This window comes from Barbus barbus (genome assembly GCF_936440315.1).
Source record: "Barbus barbus genome assembly, chromosome: 25".
NCBI lineage: Eukaryota > Metazoa > Chordata > Actinopteri > Cypriniformes > Cyprinidae > Barbus > Barbus barbus.
The window spans coordinates 25,465,742-25,478,962 of NC_136753.1; the positions used below are offsets into that span (position 1 = coordinate 25,465,742).

Sequence of the window (13,221 nt, forward strand, 5' to 3'; positions counted from 1 at the left end):
AAAATGAAAGGCTTGTAATGATGCCTACAATGAAAGCAGAGTAATCGATGACAGATTTTTTTGTTTGCTTGTTTTTTTTAGTATACTGTCCCTTTAAGACAAAATACAGGATACAGTCCCTTGGATGTGTATAGCAAATGTGACACATTAACACATGATTGTGCATTATTAAAACATCTTTGTAGAATCAAAGGTGTCTTTGACAAGCTCTCTGGGATTGCAGTGTTTCCCATGAGATGCCTTGAAAAGAAATGATGCACTAATAAATATATTTGAAACCCCAATGGCTTTGTTTTCTCAGTAACACAGTCAGAAATATGCTAAATCAAAGTTGCCTTCAGATGCTCGCTATTCTCTCAGAGCCCTGATGTGCTTCTTCTGAAGGATTCTCTCTGCTCTTCTCTGTGTTCTGAGAACATGAAGCATCCATGACTCAGACAGACAGCCTCGGCCTGCCCTGCTGTTTAATGTGACCCTGATAAACATTTCAAATACCATATCTGATACTATTATCATGAAAACCTGTCAGGGTTTGCCACAATGGTTCTCTTTCATTTCAGCTTGATAGAGGCTAAACCAACCTATGGCATAAACCACAGATAGTAATAGATAAATAGATAGATAAATATTTTCTAGTTTAATAATAATAATAAATATTTTAATAATAATAATAACACTATTTAAAAGTATGAGCCTGGTGTTTTTCAGTATGATTCATTTGTTGCTTTCTCTCCATTCATTCTCTTTCCCTTTTTTTTTGCTCTTTCTCATGTTCTCTTAACATACAAAACGAAGCAGCTACTTGAAAACAATCATCTTTGAGTGTTATCATCAGTATTATCATTGCATTGATTGCCCATAAGAGTAATTTACATTTAGTTGCCTAGCAGGCATCTTAATTAAGGCTGACTATGCAGAGAGCAGCTCAAACCTCTTCACAGTCATATCACATGCACTTATATCTCTGAGTTCATTCATCATATTAGTTTTGGCTAAGTAAATGCTGCATAGGATGCAAAATGAATGTGGATATCGAAGGAATAGTTACTGCTAAAACATTCCTGCGGTGCATTTTGAGACAAAATAAAGGTATTGATATATTTTAAGATCAGCCAGAGCAAGTTTCTTTCATTTGAAACAGCTCAGACTTAGATTTTAGTCTGGGACTAGGCTTAAGCCTTCTCTGTGAAACCGGGGGTAAGAGTCTTACTCATGCAATTGATTTTACTACTTTTATGGTGTTGTTTAATAGTTTGGTGCTTTATAAGAAATCTAGGACTTAATCTAGGTCATGCATAAAGTTTATAATATGTCATAAACATTGTAGGCCTCTAATCATCAACTTTTTTTGGGTTACATTTTCACTAAAGGATTATGTCTTGCTTATTTTATGTATGATCAGTTTTTGAGTTAATCTATTTTTAAACCGCAGCATGATTTTGAATACATGCTGATCTATTTATTATGAAATATGCTGAGGATAAGTTGGACTGTAACTACAAAAACTACTTTTCCTTGACTTTTTTATTTTGAACATCCACTTTTTCAAATGTGCTCTCTTTCTCATTCTAAGATAAATACTGACATCTTCTGGCTCTTACATGAAATTGCAAGTTACTTGCCCATGCAAGCAAACCAGCAATACAGTATTAGACTATAAACCTTTTTGTGTCATTGTACTGATAATCGTGATTCTTTTCCATTCTGTTAAAACCTTAATTATGAAACCTATCATTTTACCAACTAAAATATTTCTATTTTCTTTTCCACAGGAAAAACATTCAAATGTGAGGAACTGGATTAACCATACTGACCGGCTGCAAATACCAGGTTTTATTATGAGAATCTATTGATTATAGTGTAAATGAGCACACAGTAATGTGTACTTATGTCTCAGTGCTCAGTGTGCTGTGAACCTGTTGCATTATGTTGGCAATAACAGGAAATCACACTGAATTATTGATTCACTGCTGCTTTCCCCTGAAACCATTACTTCCTCATTCTCTCTCTACATTACCTTTCGGTTTTTTATTTTAAAAGCACATGACAAGCTGGACTCGTCGTATTCACAGACAAGTCTTTGTGAGTTCAAACGAAGGACATTGGAGTTGTGTTCAAGCTTTCTTATTTCAGACTCATTGAATATAGCTGTGCCCTGTTAGACTACAGTACGCTTCAGTCTGCCTGGATGTGAGGATGTGTGAAATCTTTCAAAAATAAAAGCCTATGGGTTTTGTGCTTACTGCCTGTTCTAAAAGGCAGTGAATGATGGATGAAATTAATGAAAGGAGCTGCTTCAGAAAATGTTGAATGACCACCTCAAGTAGGTTAAATTAAATATCATATAAACTCAATTCATTTTCCATGAAGTATGCAATATCTGAAATCCTGTTTCCATGATTTGGGATATGTATAAATACAATTTAAAACCAATAGTTATGTGATTGCATTGCATAAAATAAAAATAATAACTGGAATGTTTCATTAAATGCAATTAAAATAGATTTTCTACAAAAGTTAAATACAGCTTAATATAGACCTTAATTTATAGACCTCTGAGATGGGACATTCAAGATGGGCTTGAAGTATACATTTTACATCTGATAATAGTTTTTCAAACAGTTCTCACTCCAGAAATGAATGAAAAATGTTGTTTCAGCAAGTGTATAAAGGTTAATGACTCCTGTGAAAAAATTTAAATAATATGCTTTAAAAGAATATACTAAATGTAACGTATTCAGACACTTAATTGCATGTAATTTACAATTAAATATAAATGTGTAATTTAAATTTATATTAAATGCAGTTCAATTTCAATTTAAGAGCACTTTTTGACCCTGTTTAATAGGACTTAAATACATCTTTATATATAATTTCATAATTCCAATGACTTTGACATATAATAATTGCACTGACAATCATGCCTGGTAAACTAAAATATACTTAATATAATTTCTATTGATCATTTCTGTATGTATTTGTACACATTTATAATGATGAAGTTGCAATTATATATTAGATATAATTATATAATATGTTAATATCAAAGGGATTTTTACAGGGTATAATCAAGTACTTTACATGTGCTTTAGTATGTTAATCAACACATCAAAATAGGCTTACTTTTTAAATCTTGACAAAAGATTAATAAAACATAATGATTTAAAAAGTGTGTTAGTCATGGAAGTGTATCTCTTTTTATTACATCGTCTGCAAATACAGTTTTTTTTTTTAAATATACACTTTGCAGATTTAAAGTACACATTCAATAGCACTCAGAATACTACTGCATTCACCAGTCAGCCTTCAACACAGTTGACGTTTATAATGTGTGTGCTTTAACCTTTAAAAAAGCAAAGCAGTGTCATTGACTGCTTGGTCTTGAAACAATAAAGGTATCTCAGGAAACATATAACATACGTTTCATCTTACAGGCTTGAGTTGCACCCTTAAGCAAACGACTAAATGAGATACACAAGTGCTGGCTCCCAATAAATAAGAACAAATGTGAGCAGTCCTTATCCTCAGCATAATGCAGGTGTGATTCTTTAGTATGCGAGCCACTTGTCACTAGTTCTCATGTGCCTTTCACGAACAGTTTTGTGACCCATTTGAATTCAGTATTTGTGCAAATGACCCAGAGATTGACATCTGTTATTTCACAATCGTGTCATGCATTGCACTAACCTGGATATAGCGGTGCTCTGCTTCAATTTTGTTTTGATGCATTGCCATCAGTTCTTTGGGAATATTACACGGCCAGTGAAGATGAAGCACCGTCAGTGCAAAGGTTATATAACGCAGTCCCACAGACATGCATCCATCACGGATAATGAGGACAGATTACTCCACAATTCAGCTCCGTCATGTTCTTCATCTTCTATGTGCTACACCACCACATCTGAGGATGCTTATATTGGATAAACTGCATTTCTGTTTACTAGTTTTCTATTGGTTTTGATCTTTAATTTCATATAGCACATATAGCATAAAACATTAGTTTTGTTCATCTGAGCATAAGGGCTGTAAATGTTGAAAGTTTTCGAAATCACATCATCATTTTATATAGCAAGAAAAGAATCCTGTCAAGAACATGTCTTGTTTATAAATTATGACAGTATATAGCATATTCTTCCCTCATATTCCTCTATTCCCCAATTCTGATTATTGCAATACAATAATAAATAATTGCAATGCAATGTAATGCAATGCAAAAAAAAAATATATATATATATAGTCTATTTATTCTGTGAAGTATTTAAGCAATTTAAGTCATAATAAAAATATATAGCATATTACTCCCTCATATCCACCACTCTCCTCCCTCATTACGGTAATGCAAAAAATACATTAACATTATAAAAAAATTATAATAAAAAAATAGATATATAATCATATAATAAAATTGGACTTGAACATGTTTTTTAAAGAATTATCCATTGGATGGATACTTCATGTTAGCCTGCATTAGGACCATGATTGCATTCTGATTGATTCATCTGTTTTAAAAATTTATAATTTGAAAAGTTTTTAAAATGGACCAACATTACAAAAGGCAACAACAACAGCAAAAAACATTGATCGGTTTGTGCAGGGCACTGCCCATCAGCGGGAGGGTTTGTTTATGATGCTAGTAGAGTGTCTGTGGTCATTAAAGGTGAGCACTAATGTACTGTGCATCATCCCTGAGCCAAAGCAATCACTGACCTCATTGATTATTCTTCCCATCTGCTTCTTATGGAAGTGGGAAGCCAGAGCAATCTGATGAACTCATAATAGTACTGGAATTACCATATGGAGCCATTTTATGAGTGAGACTTAACAAGAGATTAAGAAAGAAGCAAAAACCTACATGTGCAAAGATGAACATTTTGCTTTGTGGCATCTTTGCAAGTTTCATGTAATATCAAACTTAGTCACAATAAAGCTTCTCAGTGCAAATCATGTTGGAATTGATTGAACAAAGTCAATTAGGAATGATTAGTGATTGAAGTTCTGTGCAATCTGGGGTTCATTAACTAATGTGTTTTCAATTACTCAGTGCCATTACATTTGATTCAAAAAGTGTTTGGGATTTTAAGCAGCACACTTAAAATGTCTTCATGTCATTGCATTACACACAAAATACCACATAAAGTGGCAACTTTAAACAAATCATGCTAGATTTTTCACATAACCACTTCTGAATAATTTATGTAATGACTTTTCCCATTTTTTTTCCCCTCAATGTGATTTTATGTATGAAAATTTTCTCACTGATCACTTTCTCTCAGGTTGTTAAAATACCTTAAAATCACTGCATTATATGCAAAATATCAAATAATTTCTTAACCATTTTTAAAAAGAATTATTTTAACCATTTTTATTATTATTTGTACCTCTAAGATAAAAGATAAAAAAATTAAATATGTATAGGCTATATTTAATATTTGTCATTCCTGTTATTCAGTGGTCTTCTGTCGCTTACTAAAAAAAATTATATGATTTTGATTTATTTTGGAATTATTAATTATAATAATAACAATTTATCATTTTAATTATAATAATCTTTATAATATAATATTTTTTGTTTTCCCTCCTCCTACTACAACTAATAAACAAAAAAGTATTGTTATTATTATTATTATTATTATTATTATTATTTTTAGTAAGATAAACCAAATCGAACCTCTAAGATAGCACATAAGTTAAATAAATGTGTACAATATGTAAATATTATTTGTCATTTTTGTTATTCAGTAGTCTTTTGTCTTTTACTTTAAAAAAAATTATGTCTGCTTTCTTTTGAAATCATTTAATAATAATGATAATAATAATAAAAAACACATACATAAGTATTATTATTATTATTGAGTAAGATAAACCAAATCGTACCTCTAAGATGACATATGTTAAATATATAAATATTTATAATTTAAAATATTAAATGACTTTATTTTTTTTAATATGCTTGTGTTTTTCACTGTAACGCAATGGCATTCATTAATCACGTACAGCGAGTCAGCAGCCAGCAGGGGGCGCCATTGAACCACAGCGCAGCGCGCGCGGAGAGCTCCCATGGGTTCCGAGCGGATGCTTGAAGTGCTGAACACTTGAGAGGCGAGTCGAGCTCCTCACCATCCTCTCCACACAACACAGCGAGCAGCCATCCTGAACACAGGACTGCAGCAGCCAAAAGCCCTCACTCCAGAAGCGCATGACAAGCCTATGATGGATAAAGGGATTTTGCAGACTCGAACCCTTCGTTATAATAAATGCAACTAAAGATCTCATCACACGCTCATTCAGATCCGTTCCAGCGCGCAAAGTTCAGACGCATCTGAAGGAACTTTGGAGAGTGGGAGTTTGGAGGACTCATTTCAGACTTTCTGAACTGGTGCAGGAATCGGTTTCATTTCATTTGAATCTTTGTTTGAATCTGTAGGTGATGCTTTTCCTGGGATCGTTTTTGCGCGAAGGGAAATTATCAGTCTTTGGCTCTGCTGGGGTTTTACTTCTGACAATGAAAAGCAAATGAGAGCTTTATCCCTTCACTTTTACTGACAGCTCAACGACAGGTAAATCCTGGATTATTTCATATCATAAATTAGCTTTGGTTTTCTTAAAAAAATAAGAAATGCTTTGTACTTCTTGTGTTATTCTAATACATATTTTAAACTGATTGAATTGTCAGAATTTTAGTTCCAAATTTAGAACGCACAAAATAAATAAAAAAATTACATGTAGCCTGTATATAAATGTAATTAGTATTAATATATATGATATATATTTAGCAGTTTACTAGTCATAATCATAGGAAATACCTTGAACATAATTGACTGCTGTTCTACCTTTGCTTGATTTAAAGTGCATCAATTTTATTTCATAATTATGAACTATGGGAAATATTGGTTACAAAAAGATGATCTAGAGCTGGTATTATGAAGATGAAGATGGTAGTGATCCTACCGGATCTGATGGTGATGGTGATGGATTGGGTGGTTAATAGAAAGATGATGCCCACTAAAGTTGGCCATTGCCTAATATGGTGGAACACATGAGGAACATCCAGGCGACTGATGCAAAATCTTCAGCGTTGGTGAGTTTGAAAGGAAAATCAGCTTGTTTGAATCTGAATCATTGCTGATTGTTGTTGGGGTTGCAGATCAATGTCACATTATCTATAATTACCAAACATGTATTATTATAGTCAGTCAGCATCTGTGCTGCAGGCCACAGTACACACAAGTGTGCACCTTTGTGAATGAATTCAACGTCTCTGTCCAAAATCTTCAAAATAATGCCTTATCCATATAGGGATGCATGTTGGAATCCGATGTTTGTGTAAAGTTTCGTCTGACATTCCTTCACTCCTTCCCCTAAAAACCAAACAGATATAGCTTTTCACAATTCGATCAATTCCCAAAATTACATCCCTCCCCCTTTTCTCAGTAAATATCCTGTTTAACCCGGAAGTACATCACATTACAGAAGTTGAATGCATTTCGAACATTGTTTCGTGTTTATTGTAACATCAAATCTTCAGATATTGCCCCATCTAGTGGTTATTAAAGGCATTATCTATTTATCCCTCTCTGACAATGAATGCCACAATTCTGTCGGTGTAGTTAAGCAGTTGGTTTAAAGCATAAAAATGGCATCTGACGTAACAGTTGAAAGTAAATCAATTAATAAATTCAATTTTTCCCCTTTCATCTGGAATTGTATTCCTTCTAAGCATTGCGATTATTAAATAGTCACTTGGTTGTCTAAAGCTCATTTACATTTGTTCTAGATCATCAGAATCCAAAGCCTTCTAAGGAATGTTGAGTTTTGAAGTCGTAATTATGATATGATGATTCACGAGTGATTTGGTGAATCATTGGAGGGATTTTGTTTGGAAGTAAATGGACATAGTTAGGCACTTTCATACAACTTTCATATTCTGACAAAGTCAAGCTTTTTAGCTCTATTGCAACAAAGTGGACAGCAAAGGTTGCACAACGGGAGCATAACTGATGTTTATCTGTGGATTTTATCATTCACATGCTGCCAATAGAGAATGATGGGAAATTAAGTTTAGTCTCAAACACCTGTAGCCTCATAAACCATATAAATAAGTAATATTTTCTGGCATGGTTTTCACTATTTTTCATCTACATTACCCCAAATGCCTACAAATTTAAACAGCATAGTCAATATTTCCAAATTACAACTTCACCCTACTGTATCATATTAGATACATTCATTTCTAAGCCATTTGCATTATCATTACAATAAAAACTCTTGCCTTCTGATTTATAATTATACTTTAGTAAAAGACCTTTCAGCATGTTTTTTTTAAATGAAAAATTTTTCATTAATATTTATACTAAAGTGATGAACATTTACTGAAGTTTTTTTTGATTATCTATACATCCATAAAGTCATTATTATATTGCAATGCATTATATGTTTTGCCCAGAGATTTGATCATAAAAATAAGCATTTAAATATCATCTCACTAAGACACATATAGAGTGGCAACTGATATTTATATGCATTTTATATAAGTAGTCTGCTATACTGTTATAAAAAATCGAATTGATTTACATTACAAGCTATCAAAATGTCATCTTTTTGATAATAAACATCTGCACTGCATATTTTTGCTCATTTTGGGTCTAAGCAAAACTGAAGTGTTTTCCCTCCTCAAGTGTTAGCTCCATATTCTCGCTGCATATTCAATTTTTAGCTCACTCAAAAATGAAAATTCTGTCATCATTTACTCACCCGTGTGTCACTCCAAACCTGCATGGTTTTACTTCTTCTGCAAAACAGATATTCTGACTTTGCAATGAAAGTCAATGGGGTCCAAAACAACCCTTTAAGAGGTGTCGTCAAATTAACAATGCTATCTGTTTAATTAGGCGAGCAGGCTGCGTTTTGGTTCGAGAACAACCTATGTATTAGTAATCAAGACTGATAGCATATTCACTTATAGCCTGTAATGAATCCTAAGTGTAAAAATGAACAAGTATAAGAAGTACAGCAGTAGAAATGAAAGCGAACACCCCGGCTTATCTTGTCAGCAGGGTCGGCCCTGACTTCACCAACTCGCACACAACTTCTCCTCCTTTCACATCCCCCTCTTTTGTCTCCATCCTTTTCATCTGCCCTTCATCTTGCTTTTGGCGTCTCGTGTGCGGTCAGCTGTTTTTTGCAATTAGCACTATCATCGCATTTCATCCAGCAGAACAGTGGCTGTAATAACCTTACAGCTTTTGTTGCATGCTGATACTATTCGTCCTTGATTAATTGCGCTCCCAGGAGAGCGACTGGAGAGCCGCTGTAGATCTTCCCTTTCACGCCCCATGACAAGTCGCCCATTACTGTGCTTTATAGATCGCCGTCAGCAGCCTTTGAAAACGCCTGTGGGCCTGTTGGGCGATGATTTTATTGTGCCGTGTTATTTGTGGGAATTGCTGACAGACAGACAAAAGGGCAGCTGCAGATTTTTTTTGGGTTTCACTGAAACGCGGCGCTGCTCTGTTAGTTTAAGTCAGTGTGTCTGCTGGGCAACTTAAATTGGTTATGCTCTCCGGGTCACGCAAACAAAGGTCACAGCATCACAATCTGTCTCACGTCTCAGAGCATCATTTGACAGTCTGATGACTGATCACAGTGCATTACTGAATCAGACGCTCGGTTTCACTCACATATTGGCATTTCAGATCATTTTCTGCAGCACCACTGAAAGATTTTGTTATTTTTCTCATTAAAGGAATAGTTCACCCATAAGCTCTAATTCTGAAATTCCAAACTCATATATATGTTCAAAAACTTATTACACATACATATACATATTTGTATGGCTATATGTTAATATATGAAATTGTTACAGTTTCTAATTGGATTCATATATGTTTTTACTTTAATATGTGGAAATGTAATTTGTTTTTAATATGCACATATATTACATTTGCATATAAAAATGATTGCAGCATTACAATAATAAGTAACAATGTTTGAGCTGTTTGTGATTGACTTAAAATTTTAAGTTTAGTTAACTTTAGTTAAGTTGGATATTTAAGTTATCTCAACAAATTTTAAGTCGCTATAACTAATTACAGTATATGGGTCTTAGCTGCTCATTTTTATATATTTTAACTCAGATAAAATGTACAAATAACTACAAAGAAACTGAATTAAATGTACATTTTTACATAGACTGAAGTAGTTTTTTCTTGTAAGACATACTCCTATAATCATTAAATCTTATATATAAGCTATATGATGATGCAAATACCAACATTAAAGCTATTATTCACTGAAATCTTTTTCAGTCCTGCATACATGCATTTCTAAAATATCAAGACATGTTGAAGTTTTTAGGTGAACTATTCCTTTAACTAGAGGTTGCAGCAAAACTCTGCTTTCATATATTTCAGAACATTGTTCTTGACAAGATCCTTCCTCCTGCGCAGAGCAATGTTTTTTTCCTCTAATCTTACACTGAAAATGACACCATTTTAACGAAGAGTGCTTTTTCAAGCGGTTCACCTGACAATATAGTGAAAGCCAGTTAGATAGGAACAGATGTTTCTCATTTGTAGCCGTGGTCAAGCTCAGGTACTATCCGTTTGAGAGCGTGTGACCTTCTGATCTGTGAGATATAGATAGATGGCGGTCTGGCACGTAGGAGGAGCTCTCAGACTTCCTCTTGAAGGCAGGTCAATGCAGCAATCGTTAGAGGTAATAGGATGACAAGATACTTTTTTACAGACGTTTGCGCTAGCAATTATACAGGACTTAACATTTGCTTTTAAGGTCAGGACCATTAGAACAAGACTAATGGATCGGTGAACTACACATGAAGCATATCTTTATCACATTTAGTTTTTGTCTGCAAGTATAAGCCTTAAATATGTGTAAGAAGCAGGTGCATGAATCACTTATACTATTGCACAATGGTTTCAGGAAAGGAAGTTTCCGGTAAGCAGGTGGTGTCTAGCAGCCTTTTTGTTTTCTACGCCAGTGGTTCTCAACTGGCGTAGAAATGAGTTGCAAGTCTCTTCTGCACGTAAAAAAAACAATTCTAAATGCAAGTTTCAACAAGTTACAGTTAAAACAGTTATATTACAGAGTTATTAACAGCCATATAAAATAATTCCACAAAATATACTGTATGTAAAATATAATTACAACATAATATAATATAATAAAATATATTAAAAGTAATACATTAATTGGCATATATATAATGTATATATATAAACATTTTGTGTGCTTTTTTAATTTGGAACAAAAATTATAATTATAATATGTATGTATGTGCACTATATAATAAATACACCAAGTATATACACACACACACACACACACACACACACACACACTGTTTGTGTACAACATAATATACATAATATTAAAAAGTAATAAATTTATATATTATATATGCACTATATAATAAATAAAATATACTAAATTGTAGATATTATATATTTATATGTAGTATAATTAATATAATAATTTATATTACATTATATTTTAATTAACTAATTATTTCTTATCTATTTTATCTAAATAATATAAAAATCATATAAAAATCATATTTGTTAAAAAAAATAAAAAATGACATTTATTTTGTATATTATATAATATAATATTTTAAATGTTTAGTGATGAATAAATGCTTTAGCTATATAAATAAAGACAATGTCCACACACACACATATAGCTGTTATATAAAACGAGGTGAGAGCCACTGCTCTGCATCTCTCATAACGGTCCAACTTATACTTCTAGACACGCCGACCAATCATAGATCATCACTCGGGCAGATTTGGTTCGGAGGGAGGGGTGTTTAAGATCACTATACATGCATGAGATGGCAGGTGATTTATTGCGGAGGCGAGGCAGAGGCCCGTCCAACCTGTTTTGTTTCCTGAGGAACAGAGCGCTCTAGTCGTGTCCTCGGCCTTTAGCCTGTCGAATTCCAGAGGCTGTAATTTGGAGATATTGCTTTGCATGCTTGCAAGAGGGAACTGCAATCGATGCGAGATGGATTTGCCATTGTCTTCCTGCCTCAGAAATGAGGCTCTGCTCGGTGCAATCACACCGTTGCTGTGTCAAATTATAATCATTCAGCCAGTCTGGCCTCTGTTAGCAAGAAAGTGATGAAACACAGGCAGGTTGTCACAAACGCTTGGGAACTATGAGGTTTTCGGTCAAAAGACCAATGTTTTATATGTTACTGTTTACATTTCATGAATTGTTTAGCGTCTCATAAATGTTTCACTCTCTAAATTGAACCTATAATAGTCTGTTTAATAGCAGATTCCATTGTGACAACTTACCCCATGTAGTGTGACAACATGCCCAAAGCTTTTTTTTGAGCAACAACTAGCCCCAATCTTCCTATTTACAATCTTCGCTTAATGTGTTTATTTCATTTTAGCACATCCACCTGGTTTGTACATTCTTACAGAGCTAGCATGGATAATGAAGCAGTGCTGGGGATTTCTCCTCCTTCGAATCCTAATCTTTGGGTTTGTAATTAAAAGTACTAAAGCAGTCTCAAAACAGCATGCTTGAATTACCAATTCAGAGCCACTACAGAGCATTGAATCTGCAAATATAGCAGCTACAGCACACATTGAGATGGATGTCACACTCTACGTAATGTGTCCAAAGCTCAGTTGCGTAGCCAATTGAGAAAGCTGTGATGGCTCATAGGAGCCGCGACTTATCTTACTGTGTGTGTGCAAGAACAATGACAAAGCCTCAACAAAATAACAACAAATAGTCAAGTATCAGCATAGATAGAGAGGTAGAGAAGACTTTCAAAAGTGAAAGTAAAGACGTTTATACAATTTCACAAAAGATTTCTATTTCAAATAAATGCTGTTCTTTTGAACTTTCTAGTCATCAAAGAATCCTGAACAAATGCATCATAGTTTCCACAACAATATTAAACAGTGCAACTTTTTTCAAAAGTATAAGAAGAAATATTAGAATGATTTCTGAAGAATCATGTGACACTGAAGACTGCTGGAATTTAGCTTTGCCATCACAGGAATATATTTTAGTATATTTTGTATATGAAACAATACATTTTATTTTTTAAATACATTAAAGTTGAAAACAGTCTTTTTAAATGTTATTAATATTTCAGTAAATACTTTATAGTCTATTTTTAATAAAAAAAAATGCAGCCTTGGTGAGCATAAGAAACTTCTTTGAAAAACTTACTGTCCCCAA

General features: G+C 33.5%; 1 protein-coding gene across 1 annotated transcript in view; it reads left to right on the forward strand.

Moving 5' to 3' along the window:
• The first annotated feature begins 6,078 nt into the window (after positions 1–6,078).
• Positions 6,079–13,221, forward strand: part of LOC306844659 (chemokine-like protein TAFA-2) — an 81,372-nt gene continuing 74,229 nt past the window's right edge. Inside the window, exon 1 of the mRNA XM_079376957.1 lies at positions 6,079–6,557. The gene's annotated coding sequence lies outside the window, so the exon portion shown is untranslated. The remainder of the gene's footprint in view (positions 6,558–13,221) is intronic.